This window comes from Rhipicephalus microplus, unplaced genomic scaffold (assembly GCF_043290135.1).
Source record: "Rhipicephalus microplus isolate Deutch F79 unplaced genomic scaffold, USDA_Rmic scaffold_13, whole genome shotgun sequence".
NCBI classification, from domain to species: domain Eukaryota; kingdom Metazoa; phylum Arthropoda; class Arachnida; order Ixodida; family Ixodidae; genus Rhipicephalus; species Rhipicephalus microplus.
The window spans coordinates 38186927-38200323 of record NW_027464586.1 but is presented as its reverse complement, the minus strand read 5'-3'; the positions used below and the strand labels follow the sequence as shown (position 1 = coordinate 38200323).

General features: G+C 43.8%; 1 long non-coding RNA gene and 1 other non-coding gene across 2 annotated transcripts in view; both read left to right on the top strand.

Moving 5' to 3' along the window:
* The window catches only part of LOC142784071 (uncharacterized), a 163604-nt gene that overhangs the window by 103682 nt on the left and 46525 nt on the right, over positions 1-13397 (top strand). The gene's annotated exons all lie outside the window — the stretch shown is intronic.
* Positions 2414-2486, top strand: TRNAT-UGU (transfer RNA threonine (anticodon UGU)). Its single transcript has one exon. It is a non-coding gene; the product is annotated as a tRNA-Thr (tRNA).

The following is a 13397-nucleotide window of genomic DNA, read 5'->3' as shown; positions in this document are numbered from 1 at the left end:
ACAAATGTATGTGACTGGTGCAAACATGATAATCATGATATGCATGTGATGTAAAACATGACTACATGCTACGCTCATAGCACGCTCATGGCCGTTTAGCTATCTTCACGTATAGAAAATTTGGTATTACGTGACGTAAATAGAAGACGAAGGCCAATGACACGTCTAAATATGATAATTGTCACACGTGTGTCATGTGAAAACACCAGGCCTGCGCGGAAGGCGCAGTAAAGTCACAGCAAAAGCTCAAGGGGCGGCGTTTCATTGTTTTTTCTAAACACTCATTGGGTAAGTGGTGGAAGCACACTTCTTTTATGCCCACTACGGCATTAATAATAAAGTTCTACGGTAGTAACCAGGCATTTGCTACGCTATTTCTCGTTATTTTTTTGAGAAGCGTGGTATCCGCTAAGCTATTGCGAAGAATTTATTGCCAATTGTTCATGCAATACGTGGCTGACGACGATGATGAATTATGCCTGAAGTGGATGTGCGCCACAGTTTAAAGCTGAACAAAAACAAGCATTTGTAATGGGTTGGAGCATTGAACCACCCACTCGTTACGCTAATCGCATTGTGTGACGACTGCTTGTTCTCTCGCTGTTTTAAAACGCATTATAGGTCGTATAACGCGATTGCTTCTTCGACAAGAAACCTGCCTAAGGCAAGTTTGCTAAGAACTCTCAAGCACCGGCGGGGCTCTGCGGCAGAATACTGGGCTGGCACCCAGCGAACCTGGGTTTGAGCCCCACTGTGTCATCGGTACTAAGTTTTAGGGGCGAAGCTCCTTAAAGCGGCACCCGTGCGTCCATCGTAGTACGTAACATGTCTTACGCTTTGACCTCCAAGGGGGTGCCGGTGGGAGATTTCTCCTGTGCGTTGTTGAACAATAAAAGAATCGCAGCGTTTGCGTTAACTAAAAGTCAAATTCTTCTGTTTCTCATTCCCCATTAGCAGCAATTGGCATGTACATTAAGTAGTATCTGACAAGAAAAGGTTGCTACGTTATACTTGCTGGACGTAACCTCTTTGGTTTCAGAAAGGTTTAGCGAGCGTTGGGCCGCAGTTCCATGAATACAGTGAACTAGTATATACCATGAACTGGAGGTGGTTAAAGGTGGGAAGTAGACACGAAGCGCCAGCCGTAAGAAAGTGTGCGTGTGCCACCTCTCGTTTAGTCCTTGGAATGTCTGCAGGATGGCGGTGCTTCTATATGCGGAATATATAATGAAAAGATGCGAGATCGTTGTACTTGGAGTGTTGACTAGATGGACGAATGGACACACAGACAGATGCATGGACGGACGCATGGATGGCTGCACGAACGGATGGACGCATGGGCGGACGCTTGGTGGATGTATGGACGAGCGCATGGACGGACGCATGGATGGACGTGCGGACGCACGTACAGACGCATGCACGGACGGGCAGATGGACGCATGGGTGGACGCATGGATGGACGCATGGACGGACGGAAGCAAGAACGAATACACGGACGGATGCTTCGCCCCACTCTCCATCATCCACCCCGTGGATATGCTGCCAAGGTCGTAGGTTCGATTCCTGCTCACGGCTGGTTATTTTTCATCCAATTTTCTTTCTTCCTATTTACATTCCATTGGTTCTAATAACTTCCCCTGTACATTCCTTGGCATTACTGTCTGTTAGATCTCATTAATATTGTGTTAAAACACGGAAAAACGAGCCCGTAGGTATACACTTCTTTCCCTTATTTCATTAAACGAGGGTCTCGTACTGGCAGACTTGGTGTCATTAGGTTGTATACGAGGGACAATTAATCAGCTGCCCGCTCATAATAAGTTCACGTGCTACATGACGCCAAACATGCGCATAAAAGAGTGTTTGCACACTCGTCGATTGGCTTATAGATGGCGCTGACTGTCACTCCTACTTCTAAATTCACATATAAACCCAAAAAAGTGGATGGAGGGAAGGCCGCTGTGGTAGCTCAATGGTTAGAGCATCGAACGTGTTATTCGAAGGTCGTAGGTTTGATTCCTGCTCACGGCTGGTTATTTTTTCATCCACTTTTCTTTCTTCCTATTTACATTCCATTGGTTCTAATAACTTCCCCTGTACATTCCTTGGCATTACTGTCTATTAGATCTCATTATTATTGTGTTAAAACACGGAAAAACGAGCCCTTAGGTATACCCTTCTTTCCTTTATTTCATCAAACGAGGGTCTCGTACTGGCAGACTTGGTTTCATTAGGTTGTATACGAGGGACTATTAATCAGCTGCCCGCTCATAATAAGTTCACGTGCTACGTGACGCCAAACTTGCGCATAAAAGAGTGTTTTCACACTGATCGATTGGCTTATAGATGGCGCTGACTGTCACTCCTACTTCTAAATTCACATATAACAAAAAAAGTCGATGGAGGGAAGACCGCTGTGGTAGCTCAGTGGTTAGAGCATCGAACGTGTTATTCGAAGGTCGTAGGTTCGATTCCTGCTCTCGGCTGGTTATTTTTCATCCACTTTTCTTTCTTCCTATTTACATTCTTTTGGTTCTAATAACTTTCCCTGTACATTTCTTGGCATTACTGTCTGTTAGATATCATTATTATTGTGTTAAAACACGGAAAAACGAGCCCTTAGGTATACACTTCCTTACCTTATATATATATATATATATATATATATATATGTATATATATATAGGAGGTACGGGATATGGCACAATGGTAGCGTTGTCGACAAGGATAAATATATTTGTTTCCCAACAGTTTTGGGAGGGGTCCTCCCTTCGACAGGGGATAAGTTATACTAACATAGACGTTCAAACTTCGTTGCTGCCGCATCTCTCTCGCCTTGAAATATGTTTGCGAGAGTGAGAGAAAACTGAGAAAAAAACACTGTGAACGCTGAGCACGAAACCAGCCTGTGCACATCCAAATATCAGTGTAAGTCCACATCCGGTTCTCATCGTGTGCTGGCCAGTTCTCGACGTGTGTCGGGCCATCCAAGTTTCAAGATTCAAGATTGTGTATTGTCTTTTTTCATTTTCACCAAATACATGCATGAATGTCTGGATCCTTAGCCTATTGGCTAGTAATAGATCCATTAAAAACATAATACAAATGAATCAGGGGCTATGTATGTACAACCACATGTTTGGGGGGAAATGTAGTATATACAGGTGTTCAAAAAATTGTCCATAAAAAGCATGTGTATGAATAGGAAAGACACATTTAAGATAAATTACAGTGCTAAAAACAAACGCTCGGTTTATACAAAAACTATGAATAAGATTGTCGCGGCGTTGGCGGGAGGGGTCCGCGACGGCGTGATTAAGAAAAGAGTTTCGCCTTAATGGGTCGGTCGGCTCTTTACCTTTCATCTTCGCCCGTTCCCCCTCAATGGTCCTCAAGTGGTAGGCGAGCGTCAACACTTTGTATGTACACGCAAGAAAAAAAAACAAAGGAGAGTGTACACGTACGGGTCAGTCAGAAAAAAAAAAAACAAGCATGGTCTCCAGCTATGAATCTTTACCACCAATTTCCTCCTGGCTTACTTCTCGGAGGCAGGAGAGTTTTCCGGGGTCCTCGTTGGTGCCGGGTACTAATGTTCTAAATTTGAAAATAAAATATTCTTCACGTTGCTCGCGCCTATTTGAGAAATAGGACGGCAAAAGAGTCACGCTGATATTTTCAAAACTGTGGTTTGGCCGGCGCAGATTTCCAGATAAAGGTAGCTTCGGCAGTGAAGTGACGTGGTACCGGTGATTATTGAACCGCAGCCAAAATGGCGTGTCTGTTTGGCCGATATATCATGTCCGCAGTTGTTGCAATGTAGAGGTATATTACGTTACTGGAGTCACAATTAAGGCTTTCAGTTATGCAGAATTTGAAATCCGAGAAGTTCGCTTTTGATTCACGTGTTTTGATCATCTGTAGGCATACCCTGCATCGAGCTTTTCCGCAGAAATGGCACCCTGATTGAATTTCGGAAGGGTTTGTTTTTGCTCTGATAAGAATGTCCTTAAGGTTTTTATTCCTGCGGTACACCACGTGAGGTGGCTTCGTGAAAATTGAGGTTAGTCGTTCGCTTTGCCTGATTATGTTGAAATGGCGGGAAAGTATGTAGTTGATTTGTAGCATTGATGAGGAGTAAGTTAGTACAAGGTTCGTTTGGGAAGTCGTTTTAAATACACTGTTTGGCCCCTTAATTATATCATTCCGGTTCACGTAGCGAGCACGTAGTATGGCATCGTCATTAATGTCTTCAGGATAATTTTGTTTCAATAAAGAATGCTTTAGGTGTTCTGCGTGTCTGTAAAATTCCTGCATATCGGTGCATATTCTTCGGTACCGGTAGGCCTTAGAATATGGAATACCCGTTTTGCAATGCTTTGGATGGCTGCTGTTTAAATGTAGATCGGTCTGTAGGTTTTTTGTAAAGGTTTTTGACAAGCAGTCATTTTTGACCGTGACAGTGCCGTCTAAGAAGTTAATGCTAGTTTTGGAAATTTTGTGCGGGAATTTAATTAACGAGTGGCACTTATTAAAATCCTCTATGAAGCGGAAAATACTTCAGTCATCGTGGTTCCATATCATAAACATATCGTCTAAGTATCTTCTGTAGTAGAAAGGTCTCAAGGTGCATCCATCAATGAACGAGATTTAATATATATAGTTTAAGATTATATATATTAGATATGACATGCGCAAGCATGTCATATCTAATATATTTTCAGTACCAGTGATACCAGCCTCCACACGTACTTCCTCATGATGCCATTGTAATGTGTGCGAAATGGAGACAAGTTACGCATGATTATTTCATGATTGTTTTCGGATTCGACAGTGTGTGGCACAACACCTTTACAGCTAGGGCAACTGTTAGGACACTGTATCTGTTGCAGTGTGCCAGTGCTAAAAGTGCGAAGTGCCCAAATTGCATAGCATGTACCATACGCACGGAGCTTGGCCTAACTGCTCTCGTTGTGTATAGTATGGAGGTTCTCAATCATGGGTTAATTCACAACTGAGAGTTGTCGCTGGACCTGGTTCATTTGTACTCGTGAAATCACTCCAGATGTTCCTCGATTGGTGGATCTCTGGCAGCCTAGCCCCACGCAAACTAAAAATCATTGGGTAAATAAATACTTTATTCAACTCACCTTCAAAAACCTCTAACCCTTTCAAATTAGCTCAGTGCAGCGCAGAAGGCATAATCAGGAGGGTATAGTGGTCAGTTCAGGTTAGGGCAAAGGAGCTGACATACTGGAGCAAGAACTAATACATGCAATAAATGCCTTTATTTTGTTTTCCCCATATAAGGCTACTAAGCAAGTAAACTCAAGGACAAACTCGGTCATAAAAGAGGCACATGCTGCATAACACGCAGTAATTTTCAGATATATAAAAATGTTTAAAAGTCGCAGGCTCAATTAGGCGTTTGTCTAAGATGACTTCAAGGCAAAAGCCATCAACATTTTTTTTTCTCTAATTCCGTTCCACTGTACCCCCTTCCCCAACCCCGTCCTATTAGAAGCACCTGTTGTGGTTTTGCACGACCTCTGGAACCGTAAGTCCACCTTACACGGTAACGCATTGCCTCGAGAATGAGCACTCCTTTCAACAAGTGATGCTGTTTTGCAATGTCATCATCGTGTAACATAGCAATCGTGCAAACTTCGGCGTCATGTGACGTCATGTCACATCAAGTACCAGCTTATGCATTACTCGTGTTGACGCAATTCTCGTGTTTTATGAAGTATTTAAGCGTTTCCCCTTATTTGTCAAGATGGTGTAGCATACAACGAATCCCTATGCAACCGAACAGTATCCTTGCCTGCGCAGGCGAGCGAAGGGCCTCATGACTACAAGCTGTTTCTGGCACCTTGTGAATTCCCATTACCTTGAGTTACACCTAATAAAATTCTAAGCCTCAGAATTGACCAATAAGTCGCATAGCAATGCCTTGTCAGGATTGGTGCACCGTGAATTGCGGAAGACCAAGGGGATTAAGCAGAAACGTAACAAAATGTAGTCACACATGTTTTATTTGACATCTTCTGAAGAGAAAGTGAAAAGAGGATTGTATCTTTGTATATATCACAGATGTACATCGTCATTGCTCGAAACGGCTCAATAATGCTAAAGGGTTTGGCTTGAGACTGTTAACAAGAGGTAGGCATACACTTAAAGTGATTGCCAATTAGCCACTGTGGTCGTGTAATGGATTTACTCCCTCCCCCAAGGAGGCACCTCACTTTGCGGCAGCGGCAGCACAAGAAGTCGCCTGGCTTGAGCAGCTGTGCACGTCCTTTTGTTGCGAAATCCAAGAATTAACACAGTAGGTCACTACAAAAGCTGGTTCTTCTTCAAACGCCGTGACACTCCGTGGACCTTTGCATACACAGGGAGGCACCGGAATCAACTTCAGACAACCACACTTCACGGCATGCGTTACAGACATTGACGACTCATAAGCAACTTGTGGTCCTCTTTTGTGAACCCCATCAGAGCACAATGTGGCCAAGGTGGGAGCTACTGCCCCACTTTGTTATGCTTGCAGGATAGGTGAATTGTAATAGTGGTAGCCCCAAATAGCTGAGACCCACTGATACAAAAACAGTGTGTGTGCAGTTGACTCACCTACAGGGCCACAGTCACAGTCATGTAGATGAACCCTACACTACAGAAGGACAAGAAATTGCAGCGTGATGATTTGTGTATGATTCATCAAAAAACAGCTAGCTCATTCCAACACACATTAGGGCATTGGCACATTATTTTGTGGACACAATAGATAACAGCAATGTAAACTATGACAAAAGGCTGTGCAGCTACGCAAAAGCTTGTTGCATGACACTTGTGCAACTATCACAAGATAGCAGTGGCTTGAAACTTCAGAAAACAACTGCGGTGAGTTTAAGTTAAGTAACAACGTCTCAAATTTCTTCAAGATGCTTTCTCACAATCAGCATCACAGCTACAACACAAACAATTTGAATAATTCCTAAAACATCACCACCCGTTGCAACTGCGCATTAAAAAGAATGAGTCATGCAAAACATGCCAACACTTGTGTCTTTCTGGCACATGGTGGCTATCAAGGGTGAGGTGTACGCAGGGATCCACTGTTTGGCTTTTCAGAATTAAATAATATATAAAAGTCAGCTCCAAGAGCAATGACAATATACACACATTAGGATGAATTTGTCCATTCTTGTTGCCAAGGGCTTTGTTTCTAATAAGTATGCATTATTCAGTCAATTCTAAAAGAACATTTGCACAGCTGCACACACATATATTTTCTTCAGCAATTGAGTAACCTTAACAAAGTAATCTGCATAATTTTTCGCGAATGTCTCAATCCTAGTGGACAAGAAAAGCACACACCTTTTATTTTACTATTTTCGTATAATGATTACAGATCCCACGTCCGTCATTTCTTTGAATGATGCGACTCCTAGGTGCCACACAAGAGGTATATTTAGGGAATACCTTTTTGACAACCTGACTGTTTAATTTAAATGGCTGTTAATTAAACGTGGAACCAGGGCAAAGTGAATTACACAGTTAATATTGCAAAGTTGTGCACATGAATAGTCTTCATATTCCTTAGTGCGCCCCTTTTCACTCGGCTTGTGTGATAGGCTTACAACCATTACTACTCCCTACGACCTAATGTGTTGAAATGCAGACAAAACCAATTGGCTGCACTGTTTTCTCATGGAAACCGCCCATCTCCCAAGCAAAAGCCATAATTCTTGTTTGGCCCCCCGTTTTTATCACCACGCCTTTTCCTTCACGTAAGCCTCTATGTTATCCGAATAAAGTGGGCAGCTTAAAAACGTACCTGTGATTCCTAATAGGGAACTCTGGGACAGACTTAATGACCTGCTCCTCTTTTCCCTGAAATTGATCTGCAAAAAACTTAACTTGCCTGGTCGCCTCTCACGCGGCTACACTATTACAATGACACATGAGTGTTGCACAACCTTCTTGTCACGCATTCCTAGCCAGTTTAGCTGAAGCGCTGGACACACTGCAGTCCCGCTCTGAAAGCAGTCATTTTACGTTACAAATGAATGAAAGTCAGGTTTACTGAGTAATAGGTTATAATTTAGTCACAATATCAACGCTTAGAAGTTCTTATTTCTTTTTACACAGTAACCCAGACGGCGTTCGAAATGTTTACACATGAATTGTGGGCACCTTGATAATTTGTCGCTGAAGCTGCGACACAAATACTTTATATGTTAAAACATGCATACGTTATACAATTGCTTCTTAAGACTCACCTACTGGTTCTAGGTGCGATACTAACAACAAAGATCAAATACTTCAGTTCCTTTTTAGACCACTCTATCATTTACCATGACCATTCATTGCTTCAGCTCTAGAATTGCTTGTAAATACAGACAATTAAAACCACCGTAGCGTTTCGCAACGAACTGCGTTTCAGACGAAACGAGGTGCTTCGCACGGTAGCTGCAGATCTCTTACGAATACTGGTCTCCGCTGTTCTCATCACTGGTTCCACTGACAACAGTAACAAGTGGTAGGTCATCGAAAGCAAACGATCTTCATTAGAAAGCCTGCAGCGTGCATCAGCGAATGATGGGAAAAAGTACCCTCCGACTCACCATTTCGTTCATCGATACTAAAGGGAGGCTTAAAAACCGCGGTGTTTACTCTCGCTCTTCAAGTTAAAGACATAGCCCCAGAAATGGAAACATACACAACGTACAGAAACACGAGCCGCAGCTCAACGTTACAGCAGCAAGAACCCCTGCAACAGGGCACAGACACGTAGCAAGACTTTCACTCATCAACTTCTCGCAATAATCTTACGCCACATTGCTTGAGAGGTGCCTACGTAAGATCGTTCACAGGGAAAAATATTTTAGCTTCAAAGAAACGCTGCGATTAGACGCCAAGGTCCAGAAACGTGAGCACAGCGTTCATGGTAGTGTTTCTTCGCTATGAGGGATTCAGCACTTTTTCAAAACAAAAAGAAACCAAGAGAACTAAAACATACCGCGCAACGCTCACTCCCATATTTTTCTTTCCTCCATGATTGAGAGCAATCACAGTCTCCTTTCGCTTCATCTCGCAGCGAGCAAAACAAGCAGTCATTGATAAGATTGCAACCATTTCTCCCATTTAAGGTGACTACGTAAGAGCCACTAATTTGTTCGAAGGGGGAGGGGGCTGCGACCTTTCCAGTGGTTCTAGATTATCAATGACAGCTTGTTTTGCTGTGTGCGAGATGACGCGAATAGAGACAGTGGTTGCTCTCACTCCTGCTTGAACGCGCTGCCAGCAGCCGCCGGAGCGCGCCGGCCACGTGCTCCCGTCTTTTTTTTAATACAAATTGACACTGTACATGGTTGCGAGGAAAAAAACTAGCCAAAAGCATTGAAAAAAACTAATAGCTTGAACAAGCGCATTCGCACTAGTCGGCGCCCCAGGCGGTGTCCAGCCCAAAGTAGATTTTTGTTTAATTTTCCTACAGCAGTGATGGTAGCTAGCTTACACATAATAAAGCCCTACCTTTACGAGCTAACAGTACAAGGAAAGCCATGTCAGGTACTGTGCGACTCTGCTGCAACAATGGACATTGTGCATCTCTTCTTGGTGAAACCTGAAATATTCACTGGTGAGTGCGCGTGGATCCCGCAAGTAGTTGAGGAAAACGGTGTCTGCCTGCCGATAGCACTTGTCAAAATTGAAGAACCCTTCGAACTGCTCGTGGCAGAGGCCGCCGTGTCACAGAGCCTGCCGAAGCGTTATCCTTACCTTTTTTTATTCAAATTGGTGTGATGTGCTTTTAAGAAAGAAGGGTCTATGTTCTAGTAACCATACAATACTAACCCTGGCGCTTTCGAAAGCTTGGCAGAGTGCAGCTCAGATGAAGCACAACGAGAGTCAGGGAGAAGAAAACTCAAGCCTCATGGCTTGACCTTTTTCTCCCTCAAGCCTCATGGCTTGAGCTTGCCTTAAATTTCTCATGCAATTTAAGGCAAAAGTCGTTAAGTTCCGGGAAGCGGGCATTGCGGAACGAGAAAGCGCTGTGGTATCGCCGCCTTCGAAAATATTTTAGATTTATTAAAGCTGAATAGAGACCAGATATTTGCTGAACAGGAAAGTGACTGCTTGCTCCGGAGCTTGAATGAACCACTTCAGAAAGGGGTGGCTAAAAGAACGTTAGCTTCCACCGCCATATAGAGAATTTGTGCCTCCTGTACAAAGATAAGAAAGGGCTTCAGTATGACCAGCTAGTCCCCTCCTCAAAGTACAGAGGCCAAATTCTCAACTTCTTTTACAGCAAAGGCTGAGCCTACCAGTTCGGAGTAAAAAAGACTGAAGGTAGGCTACTAAGTGAATTTTAGTGGCCAGGGTGCTTACGGGACGTTAAGAATCAAGTTATGTGAAGCGTATCAGAGGATTAAGAATCCACATGAAATCTGAAAACTTCTATGAAACTGGTGCCTGTAATAACTGAGCCATTGAGGTGCTTGACGGTTCCTGTGGTGGGACCTCTTCCCACGAATAGTTCAGGCTACAAGTGTAGAATAACAAAGATCGGCCCTGCAACAAAGTTTGCGGAAGATACCCCACTGAGAGATGTTAATTCGGTTGATAGTAGTTCAGGCTTTCCTTTCAGCGTTTTTTCAAATATCTTTCACAGCCCATGCAAAAGGAAGTGTTTTAGAAGTTCTCTTACTAATTCCTTCCTATAGCGAGATGTGCCATTATCATCATACACAGTTCCGTAAGCCATCCGCAGAGCCATAGGGTTGACGCATAGCATTCGTCGCCTAAAGAGAGTGTTGCGAGCATTTTGCTACGAACAAAAGGATTGGGAGGCCTCCTTGCCAGCCACTATGTTTGTCTTGGTGTCAGTAGCTCATGAAACTACAGGGTTCAGCCCTGCGGAACTTGTGTATGGGAGGTCACTTCGTTCACCTTTTTAGATGGTTAGCAAGGCATGGGAAAGGCGTGAAGAGGTCCCAACAATGGTCCAGTACGCATTGGAAATACTGCAGCATCTGCACTTCTGTCAAGAATTGGCAGCGACAAATATGAAAGCCACGCAGAGCAAAGCAAAGTTGTACTATGAGAGAAATACGAGAAAACGCGTCTTTCATGAGGACGACTAGGTACTTCTACCAACACCTTCACTAAAGAACAAACTAGAAATTCTGTGGGAAGGGCTAGCTGAGGTTGTAACAAAGCTGTCAGACATAAACTATGTGGTTGGGATACCCGGCAGACGCAAGGAGCTGAGAATGTATCCTACGAACTTGATGAAGCCTTATAGAAGCGCGAAGCTATAGTTAAGCTCGTTCTAAACGTTCCCAAGGAAGTGTATACTAAGTTTGGCTATCCGATTTCCCCTTCTTCAGTTCCTCTTGAGAAGGTCTTAAAAAAGATAACGCAGGACTCTGATATTGATGACGATCAGCAGAGTCAGTCCAAAGAGCTTCTATGGTAATTTGAGGAATGATTCGCCGGCCGGCCGAAAAAGACTAGCTTTATCAAGCATGATACTTAGCTGACTTCGAATGAGTCAATTCAAAGCCGACTGTACCGAGTTTCCCCTAGACAAAGGGACATTTTAGAAAGTGAGCTGCTGCGCATGTTGGAGTTGATTGTTCCGTTAGACAGTGACAGCTGCTTTGCTGACGTGTCATGTTTAGATGATGGCCGACCCCAAATTTGTGATCGGTCGGTTGACGATGGCGAGTCGGCATCATTTACGCAATTTACGCCGCTGCAACTTGTTTGCTATTTCCACTCCCGCCAGCCTTGCAAGTCAACGCGCACACCTCGCGCTTTGCTGTCAGCTACGAAGAAAGTGAGAATGAATATTGATTAAGTGGAATTGTTCAAGAAACCGCAAATATAATTCGGGACAGAAAAACGGGTTTTCACCTGCGCCTTAACACGCTGCGAGAGCTTGAACTACCGGTTGTGTAAATAGTTATCTGCTTTTAGTACTCATACACTGTTTGTAGCACCACAATAAAAAACGCAATACGAAAGAGATTCTTACCTGTGAGTTGACTAACTAAGAAAACATTAACTACCGATTGTGCAAGTGAGTTCAGCTGTTCAATCATTGGAACAAAAGCGTGGAACGAAACGGCCACTCACTTGCGCGTAAACACGCCGCGAAAATTGTAATGGCCGAATACGTAAATGTCGTCGTGATCGCTCAAATGAGCTGTTACTTGGACAGACGTATTCTCAGATCATAATTATTATTTAAAGCAACAAGATGACGTGCAGACCATACAGACTGAGGTGAGCTCTTTCATGTGCAATTCCAACACACACTATTTTCTCGTCGTACGACATGCTTGGTAGACTTGCAGGTGGCATTTGGGTGCAATCTAGGAATGTGAGTTGCTGTCGCCAAGTGTACTGCACACTGTAAACATAATTTTCCGTGCAAATCTTGCATCCTTTCGGTAGTGCACTGCCGAAAAAGTACTCCTCAACGAACACGACACTGCTGAAGCCGTACGGCTAGATAACTGGTGGCATCACTTCTCGTTCACTACAACAGCCTGCTCTCGTCGCAGCTCCCGATTTGTTTCCTTCGACAATGCACGCAAACTCAATGTTCTGGATTGTGAACATTGCAGAAAAAAAAAACATGGCGCAAAAGCAGATACAGCCAATAACATGTTGCGCAACGTTCAGTATGCATTTCAACATGACCCAGTGACCTGTCCTGCTAAGACGTTTTCAGCTTGTTCGTGTGGTGGCGCCACATGTGAATTTTTGGCGCGCCACCTAGGCAGGGCTGTTTTTCTATTGCAAATGAGTTCTGCGGAAACAAGCAAGGTAGCGGAATACTTGCCATACTTGTGTCCATGTGCTTGGAGTAGTCCATGGATTCGTCTTCGCTCTGGCAATTGCTGACTTCCTGTTTATCTCAATTGGTAGAACGTCCACCCCAGGAAGGCATTGTTCCTAGGTTCAAACCCCGGACCAGGACGCATTTTTCGGCCACTGAGAAGCTTTTCTTTCTAAAAAATGCATACGGATATCCTTGTGGCTTCGTGCTACAAACGAGTAATTGTCTTCTTTTCCTTTCTTCACAAACACCTGCCGGGTTGGTGATCCCATAAGCTGCAGTCGCGTAGCGACGCAGTGCCTATGCAGAGGTGGTGCAAGGCATACCCTCGCTCGGCATCTCCCGCACCCCGCTTGAGTGAGCCTTAAAACGTTTGCGAACGTTAGTGTGGTTGGTCTCAGCTTTTTGGGATAAATGCATCATTTTAAGCTTTGCTCATTCATTTTAATCAGCATTATAGAACTGTTATTGTCTTGTAGTGAGTGCTTTACTGTGAGCGTGATCAGTGCGACACACGAGATGGACGACTAGCCGGGCGCGTTAAGTG